This window comes from Hypomesus nipponensis, chromosome 9 (assembly GCF_054491055.1).
Source record: "Hypomesus nipponensis isolate SF chromosome 9, ASM5449105v1, whole genome shotgun sequence".
Lineage (NCBI taxonomy): Eukaryota > Metazoa > Chordata > Actinopteri > Osmeriformes > Osmeridae > Hypomesus > Hypomesus nipponensis.
Window position 1 is genome coordinate 20,866,021 of NC_140369.1, and position 23,224 is coordinate 20,889,244.

General features: G+C 40.6%; 1 protein-coding gene across 8 annotated transcripts in view; it reads left to right on the forward strand.

Annotated features, from left to right (window-relative positions):
* Positions 1-23,224, forward strand: part of LOC146273450 (uncharacterized) — a 133,474-nt gene that overhangs the window by 74,720 nt on the left and 35,530 nt on the right. For 2 of the 8 annotated variants that reach the window (XR_014766479.1, XR_014766481.1), the window contains exon 2: positions 18,185-18,360. The gene's annotated coding sequence lies outside the window, so the exon portion shown is untranslated. Of the gene's footprint in view, positions 1-1,982; positions 2,118-3,541; positions 3,655-3,769; positions 3,785-3,880; positions 3,896-10,441; positions 10,457-18,184; positions 18,383-23,224 lie in introns of those variants that run through there. The other 6 variants (XR_014766473.1, XR_014766483.1, XR_014766478.1 and 3 more) reach the window with 6 other exon arrangements.

Consider the following 23,224-nt stretch of genomic DNA (forward strand, 5'->3'; position numbering starts at 1 on the left):
GCCGGTCAATACGGATCCGTAATGCCCTCTGACGTCAGCTTCAAAATGAGCGATATCGACGAGTCAGCTGCTGAGTTTTACTATCCAGATGATGCTGAAAAGATTTGTCATCGAAAGTGAGGATGAAGACTAGACTTTGAATCCAAGACGGATTTGAGAGACCACAGATAGAGTGCGGCTTGTCTGGGTTGTTATATGTTTGGAAACTGCACGAGGCAGCTCGGATCCAAGACGGATTCGAGAGACCGCAGATAGAGTGCGGCTAGTCTGGTTTGTTATATGTTTTAGATCTATTACTTTTATCACTTGTATTATTGTTTTTGTTGATTTTATGTAAAGCACCTTGAGCTGCAATTCCTGTATGAAATGTGCTATATAAATAAAGTATTACTTACTTACTTACTTGTTATGGAGGATTATAGGGGCCAAAACTAAGTAAATATTATAACACAAAGCTTAAATAAATGACTAATTATATAATGTAATGCCTAATTGACAGACAAAATATATAATTTGCTAATTAAATGAGACACTAAATATATAAATGTTACATGTATTTGTGTGTATACATATATTTACATTTTAATGTGTTCACATTTATTTATTTATACTTACATTTATTTATTTATACTTACATTTATTTATTTATACTAACATTTATCCACGGTGTAACTTGCTGCAGCAAAATAAATCCGTCTTCCCACGTCAATAAGTCAGGGGGCGGGTTCAAGCCTCTGATTGGTGGTTCAACTTGAATTGACTGCTTTTGACTATTCCAAGATGGCAGCACCTTGTGCGTATTCAATGAATGAAATATTGAATGCTACAGTGGTTGAAATGTGGGCGGTAGCTGAAGAGATGGAGGCACCTGCCAATTCACTTCTTTTTTTACATCATATTGAGAGTGGGCAAATCGATCGGCAAATCGATCTCAAGACCAACAGTGGCCGGGTTGGGAAACCCGGCAACTATCGATACCAACGTTGGTATCAATAGCCTGATTGATAGCGTGATAAGATCGATACTTAAGTTTCATTTCACACTGAGTACACAACTCCCATTACATCATAGGCTAGTGGTTGTGCAAACACCGTCTAACTTCGCTCAAACTCACTTTGCCCCTCCCCTGCTAGGCTGAGTTGTTGCCGTGTACGTGCAGTAACACGACTCAGCGGCACACATTAACAGTATTTTTGAGAAAAATCGTTGTCCTGTGTTTTATTATGATCACAATCATGAACAATTAATTAAAGGAAACATTTTAAATGTTCATTCAAATATTCATATTGATGATGCATTCACTTAATCAATTATGAGGCATTGCTTTCCCCGACACGAAAGTGTAAATCTTTACGAAAGTAGATAAACTGCTTTTCTAAGCCAAAAGTATCGGTATTGGCAATACTGGTCCTGTATTTACTCCTTGGTATCGGATCTATACCACATCTTGCAGTGTTGCACACCCCTACCAGCAGAGTGAGGCGATAGATTCCTCTAGATTGAAGAGAGCTTGATCGATTGGTGGAGTCTGCCTGGTGTGTAATACTGTTCATTCACCAATCAGAGGCTTTAACCCGCCCCCTGACTTGGTGACGGGGGACGACGGATTTATTTTGCTGCAGAAAGTTACACCGTGGATAAATGTAAGTATAAATAAATAAATGTAAGTATAAATAAATAAATGTGAACACATTAAAACGTAAATATGTATACACACAAATACATGTAACATTTATATATTTAGTGTCTCATTTAATTAGCAATTTATATATTTTGTCTGTCAATTAGGCATTACATTATATATTCATTTATTTAAGCTTTGTGTTATAATATTTATTTATTTAGTTTTGGCCCCTATAATCCTCCATAACTTGTGTCGTTATTTTGTGTTGAAATTAAAGCCATTTTAGCAGAACCATGTTGTCCGCTTTCTAATGAGTTGCTAGGCAACACATGAAACACTGTGACAAGACTTGAGAGCTAGCTACAATTAGCCTAGAGGTACCATTTATTTTCGTTTACAAAATGAAAAGAAGCTAAAAATGCCATATAATAAACTACTTACTAACCTCAACCGTTCGGTCATGCGGTTCCAGCCTCGGTTCCAGTTCGGTCAGGTACGTTCCAGCCTCAGTTTGATATTTCCCGGCATGACCGAACGGTCGAGTTTAGTAAGTAGTTAATAAACACATAATACTTCCAAGTATTTCATTAGCCTTAAAGGATCAAATTGACCTTAAGTCTACCTATGACTCCTTGTTTCAACAAAGCATCAATAACTGGGACAATACCTTTACCTACTTCTCTATTACCAGCATACTGAAGTACGGTTCTCAAGAGTCGTACTACAATCAATGATAATAACAACTGGGGTAGCATTCTTAATGTGCCCAATATGATTAGCGTGTGTGGACCACAGTAGCTCAGGCCCAGCTTCTAGCAAGGCCACATCTGTCGTCGCTAAAATCTCTGCATTCCACTGCTGAGGGATGTGTATGGGATTGCTAAGCCAATTGTTTCTTTATCCTTAGGAATAGATAAGAAAAGTCTGTTGTGCATTTAATTTCGGTTCAGTTTGCACAACAAATTCCTTTCCAACAGATTTACTTGACACCTCATAGAAAGAAATACATCAAAGATCCATCTATCCACCCATAAGAGCTAAAGGCTAATAAAATACTTGGAAGTATTATGGGATGAACATGTATTTCTTTCAACTATGGGGTGTCAAGTAAATCCTAGCAGGTCTGTGTCTTACTTGAAAAAGAGAAGCTCTCTGCCTTGCCTATTCTTGATTATTGGGGTGTGCTTGCCTTCAGCTAGCACAAACCATTGTTATCTCACATATATATTTATTGTGAGAATGCTGTTCAGCATTCTCACTATTGCTTTTCAACTTCTCAGTTCTTCCACCGTTGTTTGGCCTTTAACTAGTCCTGCATACTTTCACTGATTCCTACAATTTTTGTATCAAAACGTCCAGCTCCTTCAGGAGATGATGGCTATGACTTCTGGTATTTCTCATTTTTATACTTTTTAAAGAATTAAGGTTTTTTGTGCAAATTAAACATTTAGCTCCTTCTTGATTTTTATGTTTGAGCAGCCAGCTGAGTGGCACACTCTGCTGGCTGCTCTTTTTCTGATATTCAACTAAATTGACAAACAAATTCCTCTGACGTTCATATAGTTTATCTTACAGAAACAAGTTATACCTTAAAATGTAGGAAAACTTGTCCTCTTTCAGCCAATGTAACTACTTAAGAGCTCACATTTACAGATTTTCAGCTTTCAGCCTTGAAGCGAGAGCAGCCTTTCAAATTCTCTCATTAACTTCAATGGAGAGGTGGGTAAAATTCGTCAGAGAATTTCGAAAATAGACGTGTTTTTAAACTGCCAGTAGAGTCTTATTTCTGACCGCATAGACATATGAAGGACATGTCTGGTTTCGGGAGAGTCTTGGGTCTCGGAAAATATCCTCATTTATTTGGATTGGACGTATAGTTTTGCGTCTAAGTTAACTTGTTTGAGGTGTGGAATCCAGCTAAATTCGTGATTCTCTGCCCAGCTCGTTAGCGAAGACAGCTGCTCCATTGCCGTGGCAACCAAACAAACACACACCAGGAAACCAAAAGGAACACGTTTTCAAGACTGCAGGTAGAGTCTATTTCTGACTGTACAGACATATAAAGAATATCTCTGGTTTCGGCAGAGTCTTGGGTCTCGGAAAATATCCTTATTTTTTGGATTAGACGTACAGTTTTGCGTCTAGGTTAACTTGTTTGAGGTGTGGATTCTAGCTACATTTCTCATAATCGAGCTAGCGTGATGCCTCTCCATAACTAGGCTAATAACGGTTCGACTTTTTTTCCACAATCGACCAAATTGGCCAAACAAGGTATGTGCATTGAGCTTAAAGTGTACATAATCTAGCTAGATCGTTTTTATTTTAAATTGAGGCTCGACAGTCATAGCTGACCGTCACGGACAGCCAAACCAGGGCTGGGGTAGGCCTAAGTGTTTGCTGCAGCTGGCGTTACTGTAATCCTACGAACAAACGCTTCGTAACTGGAAAGTTTTTACTTTTAATTGACGATAGTGAACACAGATGTAAAGTAATGTAACGAGCTGAGTTATTGTGTTCCTGTTATTGTCAATCGGTTAGACGAATGTTTACATGGTTTTATGTTATGCACTAATGTTATCAGCAAGGTTGATGTGGATCTGCTGTTGAGACCTATTGGGAGGGATTGTCCCGCGAGAGGGGGAACAACCGGGAGTTGGTGAGAGCGAGAGAGTTGGGGTTTTGTGAAACAACTAGAAGCATACACGGCGTGGTCACGGCCAAGAGTGATAAGAATTAATCTGTTTTGCCTAAATAAATGCAAGGAAGTCGCAAACCATTCCTCGCCTCCTTAATCTAACACTGCAGCATTGAGGCGAACATTACAGTAACTTGTCTTTACTCTCAATATCTTCTCCGTTTTTAATTTGAAGTAGTAGATATAGCCTACTTATGTAGGAAATCTTCCATTGCATCATCTCTCTCTCTAGCTTAACGCCTTCGGTTATTATTCAAGCCTACGGTGTTAATACATACCACTTTGACACATTTGCAAGAAATGATCCGCTGGTTAGATGTAGCATGATCTTGTTATTTACTATAAAAAACTCACCAGGGACAACAACATCAGCAACCCTGCACTATGAATTATTATTTTGACATAATTTTAAAGTGTCTGAACAGGACTGGGTGTGCAGGAACGCATGATTAGTTTCTCCTCCGTTTTGAGATTCTAGGTTAGAAATGTTGCCAGTCTGTTGCCAATGATCAGCGGTTGCTACGTTTTTCCAGTAAGTTCAAATCATTCCAGTGTTGTCCTTTTACCTTCAAATTCGTTCAACCCAGACTTCAGCAACTGGTTTTCTGCTCAATTTTCAAATTTTCCTGCAACTCATCTTTCAGAATTTTTCCCCTTTTTGCTTTGCATTTTTCTTCTTCTTTTCTTCTGTTTTCTGCCTTCATCTTGCACCAGGTCCTTTCAAAAATACCTTTCACAGCGGTACCTTCTAACTGCCAGTACTTTTGCATTTTTCTTATCTTTTCTGTACTTTTCTGCCTTCATCTTGTTGCAGGTCCTTTCTAACATACATTTCAGGCCTTTTGAAACTCCAGCAAATATTTTTTTGCTAAATGTTCACATTTTTATGCATTGTTTCTCTTCTTTCTGATTTTTTTCACTTTGTTTAGCGTTTTTCTTCTCTTTTCTGTCGTTTTATGCCTTCGTCCAGCTCCAGCCCCTATTTAAAAATACCTTTCGGTCGCTTTGAAGTAGGGATGGGCGTGGTTAATCGAATATCCGGATATCCTAAAGTTAGTTAGTATTCGAATACTTTTTTTCGAATACTTATGAGCATAGTTTGATTTAAAAAAATGTTTTATTGAAAAACCGTCGCGTTGTGAATTCTAATAGTTGTGACGTTAGAAAATGATGAAAACCATCAAAAAAGGTAGGCTACGCCTGTGTTCTGCTGCGAGTCTCCTTTCATTTCATTTGGCGCTACAAGAAGCATAGTGTCCTGGCTAAGCAGTACCTCGCAGCAACCTCAGGTCCTGCAGTCTTTCCTACGCCGGCCTGCTCGTAAATCGACTCCGTACTCGCCTCTCCTCTGAGCATGTTTACATGCTAATTCTCCTGAATAAAAATGCGTATGGCTAATGCAGTTGTGGCTTATTTATTTTCTTACCAGTAGCCATGTAGAGCTAGCGTAATCGGCTGTTTATGTTTGCATTGTGTGGTGGCGCACCGTATCCTATAGGATTCAGGTTCCAAGTTAATATCCAAGTTAATATGCAATATTTCTCTGTGTCTTTCGTTTTTATGGTGGATAGCCTACCCAATGTGTTTAATTTAGTCCAATGTAGCCTACTTTTTATTTCACATAATAATAGGCTAATCGCTTTTCCGCCAAATTAAGAGCCTAAGTCTGAAGACGCAGCGTTTTTTCAAGTTAATTGTCTTTTCGTCATGTTAATAAATTGATCTTTCATTTGTTTTCTTTATTCAACCCTTATTTAATCTAATAGTTTAACAGTCCCAATTATTGCCAGAATGTGTGGTGGTTCATGTGTTTACTGTATGCTTTGCGTCACGTCAGGCTAATTACATAACAGAACCACATTAACAAAATAGATTATCCGGATATTCGAAAATAATTTCGGATACTATTCGAATAGTGAAATCAGTTCAAATCTCCATCCCTACTTTGAAGCTTCAGCTTATAACTTTCTGAAAATGTTCACAATTTTATGCTTTTTTAGCGTGGTCAGCGATCCCCATTCAGGTTTTCAGCATTCTCACTGCTGTTTCGCAGGAACAGCCTTTTCTAGTTATTATTATTATTTCTTTTCCCACCCCTAAAACTTTGTCAATATTTGGACTACATAGGCAACCTAGGATTCAAAAGTTTCGTCTTGGTAGCGATTGAGTTGCTTGTATCCGGATTTACGTTCCGTTGCACGGTTTAGTAGAAATTACGTTTTTGTGACGAAAAGTGAAGCTAACGGTGGCTAACTTGCTAGCCACAGTCACTGACGCCACTAATGTCACTAACGTCCCAGTCACTGACGCCACTAACGTCACTAACGTCACGAAAACTCGCGTGACTATCTCTAGCAGAACATTAGTTTAGCAGCTCGTTAACTTCTGGGAGATGGCTAGGCTTAGGCTAACTTCTTTACAGCAAGGCAGCTGCAGAAACGCCACAAACAAAGAGGCCTGGGTGATAACTATTTGCTCATTTTACTTTGTGATATGACACACAATTGTGATGTGTAATGTACAATATAAGGTAATATTATTAAGGAAGTACATCTACTTTCGGAAACGGTAGTCTACAATTTCACTGAAGCATTCGCATCATGACATTAGCCTCTGTTGCCCGGGCAACACATACTGCGGTCTATGATGCATCTGTTTTCAATCGTTAAAATAAACATTCCTCACAAATACATTTTCGTTGTAGGATTTATTATGACATTAGATTACAACTAAACGATTTGTTGGTGAAATTATCATTACCTGTGGTTTTAAACCAGTGTAGCTCACTGCAACGCTGTACTGTAGCATAGTCTCTAGAAGAACGCTAGTAGCGTTAGCTACAAAAAACATCTCCACAGCGGTTAACAGCTCGTAGGATGTCAAACGGCGGCTCATGTTCGGCACTACCCCTTACTTCAAAAGTATTTCAATAGGTGAACCTATCTGACTAGTGACTACTAACCTGAACTCCATTGCTACAGCCTAAACTTTGTCAATCTGTTCATGAAAATAATTAATTTCAGCCTAGACCGTACAACGGAAGTAACGTTAAATCGAATTAAACCAACGCAATCGCTACCAAGACAGTAGTACAGTAGTAGTAGCCTACAATTTACCGGGGCAGCTTCTCCACACAGCAGGGCTATATCGCATTTTGCCTTGTTACTGACAATGATCGCTACCACTGACATTTTTATGAATGAGTGATTTTCCCCTAACTTATTGTCAAGTTTATTCACGTTTTTGGGGGAATATTTTCAGTTAGCAGATGGTACTATTTTAATCGCGATTCCATCTGAGATAGCTACTGCTGGTAACGTTGTTGTTAAAATAAGCTTCAAAGGGGGTTCTTTATAAATGAATGAATGCAATATGAGTAGGCTAAATGCCTGAAAATATCACGAGAAGGGAAAAACTTGCTATGACATTTAAGTCATAGAGATTAGGTCAATTTTTACACCGGTCTGCCAAATGTTTTCGTTTTACATTGTGATATGAAATACGTTTGTGAAATGTAGCTAGCTAGCTAAATATGATAGCTCTATAGCTACTACGCTGATATTATTAGAGCTAAGCTAGTAGATCTACTTTCGGAAACAGTGGTCTGCTATTTCACAGAGGAGTTAGCTCTAGCTGTTACCCCAGCACATCTGCTACTATCTGCAGTGTTACCAAGTGTTAGACCTAGCTACAGCTAACTTGCTACCTTGTTAGTCTTCCGTTCCAGACCTCTTCTGGGAGGTACTGTACAAATCGTCCAGCCACCAGCTAGTGCCGTAGTGGTAGCCAGTTAGCTAAAAAAAATCTAGCTAGTCTAGTCAACTTTGTTGTCTTTGGTAGAATACAAAGTGATTATTTAAAGTAAAGTAGCTAAGTGAAATGTTCGGTTTACACATAACAACAGACCAGGATGGTTTACAAAGATGCCTTTTCCATTCATACGTCTGAGCTTGCTTTTAAATAACAGAAAACATTAATATACGGAGTTTAGATGGTTTTATGAATCAATATGTCCTACACCAGCTTGCGATCCACTTGGGTCGGGAGTCGGGAACCACTACTTGAGAAACACGGTCCTACACATCATTAGACTAACTGTAATATTGATGTCCCATAGCCTACAATTGACCCTTTTAATATAGCAAAGATGGGTGTTGATTTTTTAATCCTTAATGTATTGTGTAAAATTAGCTACATTATGCTGATGTCTTTCTAACCCGGTGCAACAGGTGCCCTGAGAGGATTAAGGAGTTGAAGAAGCAGATGCTGTGTCATCCTCTTGTCGGGCAACCAACAAGTTGTTTATCTGATTACAATTTAATAAGTTACCTAGCGCTGCATCTTCATGAGCTACATTTGGCCTCCTTCTCTTCCAACCAACCAGTATCACCTCTCCTCCATCTGAGTGATGCATGTAATTTTTACAAACTTATTATCAAGGGAACACAATGGTCAGAACTGCAGTCATACACTTAAATGCTTTTTTAAATATGTAAACACCAGAAGACTATGGGCAGCTGGGGCATCCGCAAGCACACCCTCACAATTTCCCCAGAAATTGTATGCTCTCTAGTTTTGATTGTGGCTGTTTACTGTCTGAGTGTCCTTGAGCATGCCACAGCAAGCTCTTCGTTCTGAAGAAAACAGGAGGGGTTGAGTGCAGTAGTATGGAGTATGTGAGTGAGGGGTATTGACTATTTCTGTATACTGTGCCCACGGGCGGAAATCCCGGGGGGGACAGGGGGACACGACCCCCCCAATCCTGGGAAGAATATGATTTGTCCCCCCTAATAAATAACTGTAAACATAACTATGTAATTTCAATAACACTTATAATAATATGCAATGAAAGCGCTTTGCTGATTATGGACACAATGGCGCTTTTTAAAGTTTTAAATGATTGCGAACCCCGCCCTTGGTCCCACAATGGTTTAATCCACAACCCCAGCCCTCAGCAGTGATGCAGGTGCGTGTGTGAAAATCGGACAGTATCTGTTCGTGTCGTTTAGTTTAGTAAGAAAGGATTGGTTTGACAATTTATTTCTAGCACTCAATACAATAAAACATTCATATCTGTCACAATTTTCCCTGCATTGATCACTATGTTAGCTAGCCAGCTAAGTAACATCACCAGCTTTTTGCATTATAGTCAGTAACTGAGAGAAGCTAGCAATGCAGTAGTTGTGTTCCTTATATGACAAGGTGACATGAGTGTCTACCATCTGAAATGCACGAAGCCAACGTAAAATTAATCCAGTTAATCGCACCAAAGCGATTTCACTATGTTTGCAGGGTTCACACACACTAAACTAGCTGCATTTGCATAGCTACCAAACAAACCGATGGAGCAAACATTAGCACCTACTCCATTTGGCGTTGTCCAAGATGAAAACTTTGCTATCGTCAATTGAATCCAAGATCAGCACGGATATTGTAGTTCTTCGAAATCCATTTGCCATGGTTAGCGATACTGAACAGAACTATACTATATTCTACTATTTTCATAATTATCTTAAATGGTCTCATTGCAAAAGCTAAATCGTCTCCAGGGACTTCGAAGCACCTGTGTGCCGATCTGGAGTAAACTGGCGATAGCAAAAATGATGACAAATGCCACACAAACGGAATTGGGGCTCGCTAGCTCTGCAAATTCAGCTATTCTGGGTTAGTAAAACCAAAACATGAATTATATTAGTATGACAAAAGGTTGCAGTTTGCGTTGTGTAAAAGGTGAACTCATACAGCTGTCAATGCTTGTCAATGCAATCCGTTTCACCTTTCCTAACTGTCTAGCTACCTGGTAGATCGAAGCCTATTCTAGAAGAATCTTAATAAATGATAGAAGCCCATCTCCTACTGTAAATAAACAGCACATTGTGTGTGCGGCCAGCATGGTAGAAAAATTGCAGAAAAAAGAAAGACGGACATCAGAGCATTTCAGGACACCAAAACGCAAAGAAAGAACCCTAGTGGCATAATCTCAAAGACTAGTTGATAAAATGTTCATAAAAATGATGTGAAATGTGCTAATTGAATGTTTCATAATGATGCCATTAGGCAGAGGAGGCACCAGATGACAAACAGACAATAGAGCTGGAGGTAGGCAGGAACAAACTGGCAGAGATGGGGGGTCTCAGGTAAGTTTGTTGAGTCTCTTGTTTGGCACCATGATGGGTTCTCTTCTTCAGACTTGTAAAATAGGGACATAATTGGACAATGCCATGGATACCCCCACTCTCTACTTGAACTGGTGACTGAACCAAGATTAGTTTGAGGCAATGGTATTGTTGTTGTGATTAATTGTGTAGTATTGGGTACTGGTAGTAAGTAGGATGGCAAACACCTTATGTCTTTTCTAGGAGACAGACTGTGAGTCAGTGAGGGTGGTAAAAGGGAAAGAGCCAGAGAGAGACTTCAGATGACAGTGTCACAGCCATGGCAGGACCGGGGGTCAACCTTTTTGCCAGCAGCACCAGTATAGGAGACATTTGCACAGCACTGTCTAGTCACCTCAGTGGTGGCACAGAACCATATCAGCCACACCCACAATTTATAGAACCGCAAACTCTTGCCAACAAAGTGTTGACACTTCAAGAGGTTTTGCAATTTTCCCTGATGTTATGATGGTTCAATTGAGATTATTTTAGATGAGACTACACCACGCCCTTTGTAATTACATAAACTGCACCCATACAGTGTACAGTACATACGGGCCTTTCTTGGTATTGCTGGTTGTACATACTGTATGCCTGCATTCATACTTGACTGATAAGAAACACTACTTATAACTACATTGCATCATTTTGGTGTCCCCCTCAGAAATTGCTCTTGAGAAAATGTCATATAATTGTCCCCCCCAAAGTTGATAACAGATTTTCGCCACAGTCTGTGCCTGGACAATCACATGCCCTGTGGCATATCTGTTTACAGAGTATGCACATATCCCTGTCTATCTCTTACTCCCCTTGCCCCTGGCTCTCATTTTTCCTTTAAACATATTATTTTCTTTCAGTAAGACATTCATTTGCAATGTCAGTAATTTCTCAACTTTCTTTCCTGCATTCTCCTGCATCAATGTACAATTATGTTTGACATAATCCATAATCATATCAACATTTCGTTCTCCCAATGTTGAATCTGTTTTTTTTTTTTTTACTTCTACCGGGAGTTCATGAAGCAATCCACATATGAACACATGACAAAGTGGCATGGGGCTGCAGCTGCTGTAGAACCAGAATGTTTTTCAAAAATCCTAGTAAGTCTTTCAAGATAACCTGTACAGGCATGAAAACAGGTCAGGGGTGAAAAATGTGAGAAGGATATTACCCCTCTAAGGGGGTCCGGGTGCAGGCTCCCTCATAAGAAAAATTTAAATATTCCATATTTTAAAGCATCAATCTGATGCATTTTGAGATACTTTTTTGCAAACCTGGATAGAGCTGGAGAAACTTAACTTAAGCCATAGTCAAAAATTATTATGGCCTCCTTACTAAGTATTATGCAAGCCATTTCATGCCAGCCTGTCACTGGGTCTAAAATGTACAGTATATGAGGCACAATGTGGTAAGGGCACCACAAATGGCTTAATGCATAACCCCCACAAGAAATGGTGGACTTGCTGTAACTTAACTCTACTCTACTCTTCCATCATGACTGACAGCCAATACAAGTACCAGCGTACTTTGAAGTCAAAATGCGTATCCGCTACACAAATTGCGTACAGGTTGGCAGGTCTGCTTATTGATAGAATGGCAGGGACGGACTGGGAGTAAAAATAGGCCCTGGACTTTGATCCAGACCGGCCAACCAGAACCGGTCCCGTATACGCGACCACAGCGAGCGCCCTGCTAATGCATGAAATTTCTCTGCCTGATGTGATGCTAGTTAGGGACTTCAATGGTTTAATGAGAGTGTGCGTATACTTTTGTGCTGATTTGACTGAAAAGGTTTTGGGAGCTTGAAACAAACAAACATAGCCGTTTGTCCAATTGGTAAAACATTGTCTAGTGAAGGTAATTACGTTTACGTTTCTTAGCCTGGTTTTCCATCTTTATATTGTCTCAAATTAGCTTTCGATCCGTCAGTGTCACTGTTGTGTGTAGGCGGCACTAAATGCTGCATAAGTTCATTTGGAATTTTCCACCGGAGCTTTAGCTAGCTGGCTAACGTTGCGTTCTCTCCTGCTCGATGACTCAATTCATCAAGCTGTAGCTAACTTTAGCTAAATCTATGTCAACAAAGCTCCTGGGTAACTAAATTTAGATATATCAGAAAATATAAAAATGATTGAAACCATCATTCACCGAGGCCAGGAGTGCTTTCAGCTTCTGATGGTGGTTTGCACTGGTGATGCAAGGCCCTTCACGTTACTATTTCCATGCACTCACGCTCCCTTCTGACACACACACCTGTTTTGCAGTTCACTCCCCTTTCAAAACTGCGAATTTTGCCGAAAGGTGAGGGATTTTCATGTCTGCTGTAGGATCCTCTTTTCTCTGTTTGCGATCATACACTTTACTCCAGTCAAGCAACACCCCTCCGGTATTGCAGCCATTAAACACCATCAGGAATCTATGCTTTAAGTTTTCTCAACACACAGGGCTGGAGTGCAACCTCTAACCCTTGATTCAAATCATTATCGTATGGCATTGATAACTATTTGCAAATCTCTTAGCAATGTTGTTAAGTCCTCTCATGTCAGGAAATCCCTTTCCTAGCTCCCTCAGCTCAGTCACTGAATATGGGCGATAAAGGTACATAGGCTGTTAGGGTTCATTGATACCTGGGGGTTCAACTGATATTGACAGACCTTTCATGGTTGGGGCTCTCTTTCTCTGCTTGATTGACGTGAACCCTTTCCTCAACCTCATAAGCAATAGTGCCTCTTCTGTTCTTAGGCCTTCCTGACTAACCTCACCAATTATATTTTCTGTGGTATGAACCTCAACCTTCTCTTGTAGGTTCTGTGCTGGCTGCATCTGACCCGCTGCTTCCACTAACAATGCATTTTCCCTGTCTCTGGAGACTCTGCATAGCCACAGCTGTAGCAACAACATCACTTCTTCGTCGGCAAATAGGCTACAAATCTTAGGTAGTCTCTCTTGTTTCCCTTGAGAATTAGCGCTGCCTTCAGCCTGTTTCACAACTACTGACTTCTCACAATTAGTTTTGGCACTGTTAGTCTGTTCAAGCAACTTCATGTTAGCATGTTCAAGCAATGTCTCGAGTTCCCTCACTGTATGACTTTGTTCAGTCTGATCAGGTTTTAACAATGACTCCCGGACCCTCTGTCTCTTAAACTGCTGTAGTTCAATTCTAGCAGCCTCTTGTTTGTCTAGCTCAAAACTCACTCATTCTAGCTCACTCACTTTTCTATTCATATTGTCACTGTATCTCAAGATGCTCCGGCGCATTCCTAGCTTCTCTATCAGAATGAGATTTAGCTTCCCTTACAAAAAATAAGTATATTAAAGTATACTATAAGTATACTAAAATATGGATAGTACACTTTTAGTTCACTTTTGATATACTTTTAAGAAGTATGCTTAGAAAATAGTTCACTTTTAATATACTTTTAAGAAGTATACTTAGAACATAGTTTACTTTTAATATACTTTTAAGTATGCTTTGAAACTAGTTCACTTTTGAATACTGCAAAGTAGCCTGTATAGTGCACTTTCAGTTCATCAAGTATACTTCCTCAAGTACTTCAAAGTATACTTTGGAATACTCTAAAGTAGCCTGTGTAGTGCACTTTCAGTTCATGAAGTATACTTCCTAGAGATTCTCAAAGTATACTTTGAAGTGCACTTTCATTTAATGTAGGTACGTCAACAAGTAAACTTCTAAATGTAATTTTACTATTATTTACTAATGTATTAAAATGTTTATGGGCCCCTCAAACGCCTCAGATCTTGAGTCACTTGGTGAGAACGGGGCCCTCATAATAGTTTACTGCAGATTCGTAGTTCTTCACTACGTACTCAATAACGTACTTTTAGGAAGTATGCTTAGAAACAGAAAATGGTGTACTAAATGACCTAAAAAGTGGGCCAATTCAGTTTACTTAGTACAAAAAAGTACACTGCTAGTATACTTTAAGTAACATGATAATAGTATACTTTTTATACTAAGTATACTTACAAAATAAACTTGAAGTATACTTCTTTTTTGTAAGGGTTGATCTGACCGTATTTTCTCAAGATAGACAATGCCACGTTGTCTCGTAGCTTCAGTTAACCCTATCATAAACATTGGACAACTGACAAATTGTTTACACGTCCTACTTGTTTCCTTGTCTTTTAAAACCGCTTTTAAACTCTCCAATATTTTTACGTATCTAACGTTCCTTCCACGGACAACAATGTCTGGGGTCATGAAACATTGCATTCCATTTCTCAATGTTTGAATTCCATGTAAATCAAACATATCGGGCTGGACTAACAACGTTTCTATCAATCCCGTACTGGAAGTTAGATTACACTGAATTACAATGTATCTGAATGAATGTATCTGTAACAAATCTCATAACGGTATGTAGCCAACATGATTTACAGCAGCAAGAATCACACAGTACTTTAGAATATAGTCACAAAATCACAAAGCACTGTAAAACGGTCACAATATTGAAGAATAAAAGAACTACAATATCAAGTGGTAGTGAACTACAAAGATGGCCTTTTCAAGCCAAACTATCCTCGCCTTCCAGGCACTCGATCATGGGACGCGCATACAAAGACTCAACTTTTGAGGAACGTGCATACAATACTTTCCACTTTACCTTTAATAGTTGGTCTCTCGCATAAAGTCTTTGAAGCCTAACGGTGCGTTCACACTGCAGCATTTTTTAATGCTCTGCACTGTGCACCCAAAGTGCACCACCCTCAAGGGCGTGTTCGAAAAGTTAATACAGAGTTGTAGTTCTCTAAGGTCACTATTGTAGTTTGTGTAAAACGGTGTCATGGTCAAGTGTGCCGACTTGGGTTCATGTACTTACAATAGCGATCATTATTGATATAAATATACACACGTGGACAAAATTGTTGGTACCCCTCGGTCAATGAAAAAAAACTCACAATGGTCACAGAAAACGTTTATCTGACAAAAGTAATAATAAATAAAAATTCTATGAATGTTAACAAGTGAAAGTCAGACATTGCTTTTCAACCATGCTTCAACCGAATTATTAAAAAAAATAAACTCATGGAACAGGCCTAGACAAAAATGATGGTACCCCTATAAAAGACTGAAATAACGTAACCAAAGGGACATGTTAATTCAAGTTGTGTCCACTAATTAGCATCACATGTGTCTACAATCTTGTAATCAGTCAGTGGGCCTATTAAGGCCTCCAGGTAGTCACTGTGTTGTCTGGTGACATGGTCTGCACAACACTCAACATGGACCAGAGGAAGCGAAGGAAAGAGTTGTCTCAGGAGATTAGAAAGAAAACTACAGACAAGCATGATAAAGGTAAAGCCTATAAGACCATCTCCAAGCAGCTAGATGTTCCTGTGACTACAGTTGCACATATTATTCAGAAATTTTAGATCCATGGGACTGTAGCCAACCTGCCTGGACGTGGCCGCAGGAGGAAAATTTATGAAAAATCAAAGAGACGGATAATCCGAATGGTAACAAAAGAGCCCAGAAAGACTTCTTAAGAGATCCAAGGTGAACTTCATGCTCAAGGAACATCAGTGTCAGATCGCACCATCCGTCGTTGAGCCAAAGTGGACTAGATGGGAGACAACCAAGGAGGACACCATTGTTGAAAGCAAATCATAAAAAAGCGAGACTGGAATATGCCAAACTACATGTTGACAAGCCACAAAGCTTCTGGGAGAATGTCCTATGGACAGATGAGACAAAAATGTAACTTTTTGCCAAGGCCCATCAGCTCTATGTTCACAGAAGGAAAAATGAAGCATATCAAGAAAAGAACACTGTCCCTACTGTGAAACATGGAGGAGGCTCTTATGTTCTGGGGCTGCTTTGCTGCATCTGGCACAGGGTGTCTTGAATCTGTGCAGGGTACAATGAAATCTGAAGACTATCAAGGGATTCTAGAGAGAAATGTGCTGGCCAGTGTCAGAAAGCTTGGTCTCAGTCGCTGGTCATGGGTCTTGCAACAGGACAATGACCCAAAACATACAGCTTAAAAAAACAAGAATGGCTAAGAGGAAAACATTGGACTATTCTAAAGTGGCCTTCTATGAGCCCTGACCTCAATCCTATTGAGCATCTTTGGAAGGAGCTGAAACATGCAGTCTGGAAAAGACACCCTTCAAACCGGAAACAACTGGAGCAGTTTGCTCATGAGGAGTGGGCCAAAATACCTGCTGAGAGGGGCAGAAGTCTCATTGACAGTTACAGGAATCGTCTGATTGCAGTGATTGCCTCAAAAGGTTGTGCAACAAAATATTAAGTTAGGGGTACCATTTTTGTCTAGGCCTGTTCCATGAGTTTATTTTTTTAAATAATTCCGTTGAAGCATGGTTGAAAAGCAATGTCTGACTTTCATTGGTTAACATTAATATAATTTTTATTTATTATTACTTTTGTCAGATTAAAGTTTTTTCTGTGAAAATTGTGAGTTTTTTCTTTCATTGACTGAGGGGTACCAACAATTTTGTCCACGTGTGTAGGTGCTCCTGTCTCGATCAAAATACAGCTTCTACATGGCATGATGCAAGGAATCAGATGCGCTGAGTGACTACATGTTGCAAGATCTTGTCAACTAGGCTATACAGTACTGTACAGAACTTCAAACATTTTTCCAGTAACATTCGCTAGGTTATGGCCAGTACACATTTACTGTATGGCTAGCGAGTGACTGCCAACCATTTCAACGTTGAATGTCAATATTGTACCGGGTAAACTAGACTACTGTAGCTAGTACAGTATGCAGCGAGCACAGAAGAAAGTTAGAGCTAGGTTACGTAGCTAGCTAAAGTGACGAGACTGGGTGTGCAGACACATATACGATAAGTTTCTCCTACATCTTGAATCCTAGAAAATGTTTACCATGACCAACGGTTGCTACGTTACAAGAAACCTATCCGATTGGCCAGCATTAGCGTTTTCACGCTCCTCATTTACATAAAGTTGAGAAAATCCAACTTTCAACGCTCTACTCGCCCTTCCCACAACGCCCTACGCGAGCGTCAACGCTCCACTTGCCTTCCCACAATGCCCACGCGAGCGTCAACGCCTGGTTTAATTGAAAATGAATTGGAAGCCGACGCCCCTCTCCGCTGCAGTGTGAACCTACCGTAATACATTATGAACTAATACATTATGACAAAAAAATTAAAACCAAAATAACAATCCCAAAAAGATCTCTGTTCAACTTAAGTTTTCAGCTATAAACATGCATCTTTAAAGTAACACATATCTTTCCTTATTTGGTTCACCCCTGGTCTGTATCTGTAAAACCATACTCTCTGTTATCAGATAATTTCCCCCAGATCAAGGGTATGGGCCGTATTCTCTGTTAACAGATCCTTTGCCTCAGATCAAGAATACAGATTGTTTTACATACTCGACCAGAGTCACAATAAAAGGTTCTTAAATTGTTTACATTACCAGCATTGCAGAGGGACAGCAGGGCGCACCAAGCATAAAGCAGTCTGTGAATGGGGTTTTGGAAAAGGAATCCCTTACTTGGTTTTGTGCACCACCGGTTCTGCTTTATACTGGTACCGCCGTGGGTCTCTCCTGGATCTGGTTCTACAATCCTGCTGCTCGACAATGGCAATTGATGAAGAATGTGTTTTGTCCATCTCTTCATAAACTAAGTGACTAAGTTCAGTTGAGTTCTGGATTTTACTAAACCAATCACCTCCTATGGCTTCTCCTACCAGCGCTACGCTGACGACACACAGCTGTACCTGTCGTTCCCCCCAACTGATCCGAGGATCTCAGCTAGGATCGAGGCCTGGATGACCAAGCACCACCTACAGCTGAACCTCGCCAAAACAGAAACTATCATCCCGGCCAAGCCCTCCATCTCCCACGATCTCTCAATCACCCTGGGAAGGTACATTCTTGCACTTTTTGAGGTTTGTGTTGTTTAATTATAACTTGTTTAACTACATGCTCATATGGTTCTTCCCTTTGGCACTTATTTTTGGTTGTTCACAATATGTGCTTCATGTTTTGCCTATCCGCAATGTTTTTGGGGCTATATTTTTGTTATTATCAGTGACCTATGCACTTTGTAAAGCTATCTCCTGGCATTGGATAAAAATGTCTGCTAAATGAATAAAAGTAAATGTAAGCAATTAATCACTCAAATGTTGGTAAGAACAGTAGAATGTTGGGAAATATAGAATGTTGGGAAATGTTTTTGGTCGATGATGCAAATCCCTAGTTGCATTATCTTAATTAATTCTGAAGTAGCCTCACAATCTTTGAACTCTGCATAGCCCACGTCCTGCTAGGGATGGAGATTTGAACTGATTTCACTATTCGAATAGTATCCGAAATTATTTTCGAATATCCGGATAATCTATTTTTGTTAATGTGGTTCCGTTAATTAGCCTGCCGTGACGCAAAGCATACAGTAAACACATGAACCACCACACATTCTGGCAATCATTGGGACTGTTCAGCTATTAGATTAAATAAGGGTTGAATAAAGAAAACAAATGAAAGATCAATTTAATAACATGACGAAAAGACAATGAACTTGAAAAAACGCTGCGTCTTCAGACGCAGGCTCTTAATTTGGCGGAAAAGCGATAGCCTATTACTATGTGAAATAAAAAGTAGGCTACATTGGACTAAATTAAACACATTGGGAAGGCTATCCTCGATAAAAACGAAAGACACACATGGAGAAATATTGCATATTAACTTGGATATTAACTTGGAACCGAAATCCTATAGGATACGGTGCGCCACCACACAATGCAAACATAAACAGCGGATTATGCTAGCTCTACATGGCTACTGGTAAGAAAATAAATAAGCCACAACTGAATTAGCCATACGCATTTTTATTCAGGAAAATGAGCACGTAAACATGCTCAGGGGAGAGGCCAGTACGGAGTCGATTTACGAGTAGGCCGGCGTAGAAAAAACTGCATGAACTGAGGTTGCTGCGAGGTAGCCTACTGCTTAGCCAGGACACAATGCTTCTTGTAGCGCCAAATGAAATGAAAGGAGACTCGCAGCAGAACGCAGGCGTAGCCTACCTTTTTTGATGGTTTTCATCATTTCTAATGTCACAACTATTAGAATTCACAACACGACGCGACGGTTTTTCATTAAAACATTTTTTTAAATTAAACTACGCTCATAAGTATTCGAAAAAAGTATTCGAATACTAACTTACTTTAGGATATCCGGATATTCGATTAACCACGCCCATCCCTACGTCCTGCAAGGTGCGGAGCGCCACTGCCACAGAGTTACTCGAAATCTGAGCAGCCAGACTTTTATGATTGAGTTTAGCACAAGATACAAACATCATCAAAAAGTATAAAAACACTAAATCCCTAAAGCCCATTTCTATTGCGGCCCTCTATAAATTAATCATCATGCAAACATACCTTCATCTTCTGATTACCAAAGTTCACATGCTTATCCGTGACTCGGTTGGCCGCATGTAGTCCACTTTTCTTTTGGACATTGTTCAGCTGAACTATGTACCTCCAATTGATACTGCCAGTTATGCTTCTAATTGGGCTGTATGCCTGCAGAATCAGATTTTTCACTGCACACCTCAACTGTAAAGCACCATTGTCTGCACAATTATGTAAATACAATGTATAAAAGCAGAACAGTCAACCAGAGCAGATAGGCAATAATGAGCATGTACCTGCAACATATTGTGTGTCAGCTTCAGCATGTGGCACGGTCCGTCATAACAAAAACATTGTCATGGGTTACTGGATGTGGCAAATGGGTCTTCAAGGGCTCACATGGGTCTGCTTTTAGATTGCACCCAAGTTGGGAGCACATACTGACATTTGATGCATGACCATCCATTGTCATGCACAACACCCTTATCGGACGATGATGCAGCTCTTCTAATGCATGTTCTACTACCACTTTCTGTGATTCTGGTGTGATGGACTAATAATATGCAATTGGAGCTTTCCAATAACCTCAAAGCCCAACCACCATAAACACAAGAACCTCGGAAGCTATGTCAGTCTCATTCAATTGATCCCCCATGTCCACATATCCAAACATTGTTTGTGTATGAGGATCATGTTGAACGTGTTTTTTGATTGACATTGGATCCAGCATCAGAGTGACACATCCGTATTTGACCAAAGCATCCCTATATTGTCTGTAGTGCTTAATGTAATTCAGTGTAAAATTAAACATCATGAAGAATACTTTTGCAATGAACTGGGATGTGGCAGGTGAATATGCAGAGTATCTCTCAGGTAGTGATATGCCTTTGGACCATGCAGATGAAGCGTAAGGGCAAAATCTCTCTGGGCCTTGGTGTACTCTATGCCCTGCTTTGACCGGAGATGAACCGGAAGATCTGAAATTCAATGAGCAAAAGTGATTCAGTCGGTCTCTTTTTAATAGTAACTAGGTCAAAAAGTCAACAAAGAACATAAAATACACAAAACGTTCAATGTAATATTTTTATTTTACCTGAGGAGCATTCAAACTTAAGTTTTCCGCTGCAGTTTCCTCACTCGCTGAGGCTTCTTCAAGTTTGGACTTTATAGCCATAGTGGAATCAGGCAATGCATATAAGTGGTCAGTGGCCTGCCTCTTGCACCTCAATCTCCTCTCTCCAGTGGCTCCCTGTTGTTTTGACAAAATATACAAATATACAAATAATAGTAATACGGAAATTAATAACTTACTTTAGTGTTAATTAGCTCGCCATTAAAATACGTAGAATATGTTTTTTGGTAGCTTACTGTGTCAATGTCCCACCCAGGTGAAAAAAAGTATACTTTAGAGTACTTCAGGCATATTCACATTTTCAATAGTAATTTTAAATATACTAAGAAAAGTGTACTATCTGTGAATATATAAAAAGTAGACTACCATCATGCTTTCACCAATTTTAACGTTAATACTTTGAACAAACTTTAAAAAAAAATCCAATAGGCTGTCATGATTCGCAAGTTAGCTGAACTTATACAAAAATAATGTTGTAGAGATAACAATGGATTCCACCACTAAATGAGTGACTTGGCTTTATTTCTGGAGATACTATCCACAACCGAAGTGTGTTACACAATGCTGTAAGATCGCATATACTCGTGCTGCTCTTGGTACCCAGAATGCCCGGCGGCAAACTGAAAAGCTACTAAGTTAAGGGCATTGCTTATTTAACCTTATTTAATGCTTATTTAACCTTAGTTAAATAAGCATTGTTTGGAGTTTTATTGTTGTGTTCATTTTGTTTTGACATGTGTAATGCTATGGTCTATAGTTTAGTTAATTTGAGTGTTCACCCTGATGTTGTCTAGTTAGATAGGTATCCAAGCTGTCCACTATAAACAGTGTGTATTTAGTTGAGTAATCCATGATGAGTATGATTTTGCTTATCGTTGGCTGCGCAACGATGGCTGCCGCACCTCAACACACAGCATCGGCTCTGGAACCAGTCTCCTCGAGAGGGGCTGGACTCTCTTCCACTCTGGAGTTGCCCTCGGTGAGAAACGTCGAGCTGAAGGGGAATATTTTCCCTCGGTTCGGCGCCTGTATGTTGGGGTTCACGAGAGGACGAGAGGGTAGCCTCCCTCCGCCTTCGGGGGGACGGGTCCTCACTGTGCTTTGTGCTTACGCACTGTGACGTCACGAGAGGCTGGGTACCGGAGGGGTGCTACTTTTACCCGGAGGTGGCTGCAGCCCTGAGCAGCTGTGGCTCCCTCTGCTGGGGGAGTTGGGAGCTCCTTCCCTCCCTCATAGCGGGGCGTTCCCACGCACCTGGGACTGATGAGACCCTGATGACTTGAGGGGTTTTGTTGAAGAGGGAGAGCCAGAGTTAGGTGGTGTGTGAGGTTTTGAGAGACGAGCTGCAGGTTGGGCCCCCTACAACATACCTGGCCGCCCCAGTAGGGATACCGCGAGGGACACGGAAGGCTGGAGCTCCAGTTTACGTAAGATTGAGAAGTTTACTTACCTGAGAGAATCGGGACTTTGATTTCACCGCCAAGAAGAGGCATTGTTTAAGTTTTGTCGGTTGAAGACCCACCTGAGCCCAGGTTACCCTTTTTTGTGTTTGGAACGCAGTTTTGTTAAATCCGAAGAACTTTAATAAAACCTTTGTTTACGTTTTGAACCTAGTGTCCTCGCACTACTTGAGCTGTCCCGCTGAGGCCTGTGTAGCCTCTCGTGGCGTCACAGCACCAAACGGCAGCGCAGAGTACCCACCCTTTTTGGAGTCTATGGGGGGGGGGGGGTGCTGGAAAGCGGTTCTCCCGGAGATGCCCTCGTCCTCCTGGGGGACTTCAATGCTCAAGTGGGCAATGACAGTGAGACCTGGAGGGGCGTGATTGGGAGGAACGGTCCTCCCGATCTGAACCCGAGTGGTGTTTTGTTGTTGGACTTCTGTGCTAGACACGGCTTGTCCATAACAATCACCATGTTCAAGCATGTGCACTTGGCACCATGACACCCAAGGTCTCAGTTCGATGATAGACTTTGTAGTCGTGTCGTCGGATCTGAGGCTGAATGTCTTGGACACTCGGGTGAGGAGAGGGGCGGAGCTGTCAACTGATCACCACCTGGTGGTGAGTTGGCTACGATGGTGGGGGAAGACGCCGGTCTGGCCTGAGTAGGCCAGGCCCAAACGTAATGTGAGGGTCTGCTGGGAACGTCTGACGGAATCCCCTGTCAGAAGGAGCTTCAACTCCCACCTCCAGGACAGCTTTGATCATGTCGGGGGGGGGGGGGGGGGGCGTTGGGGTGGATGA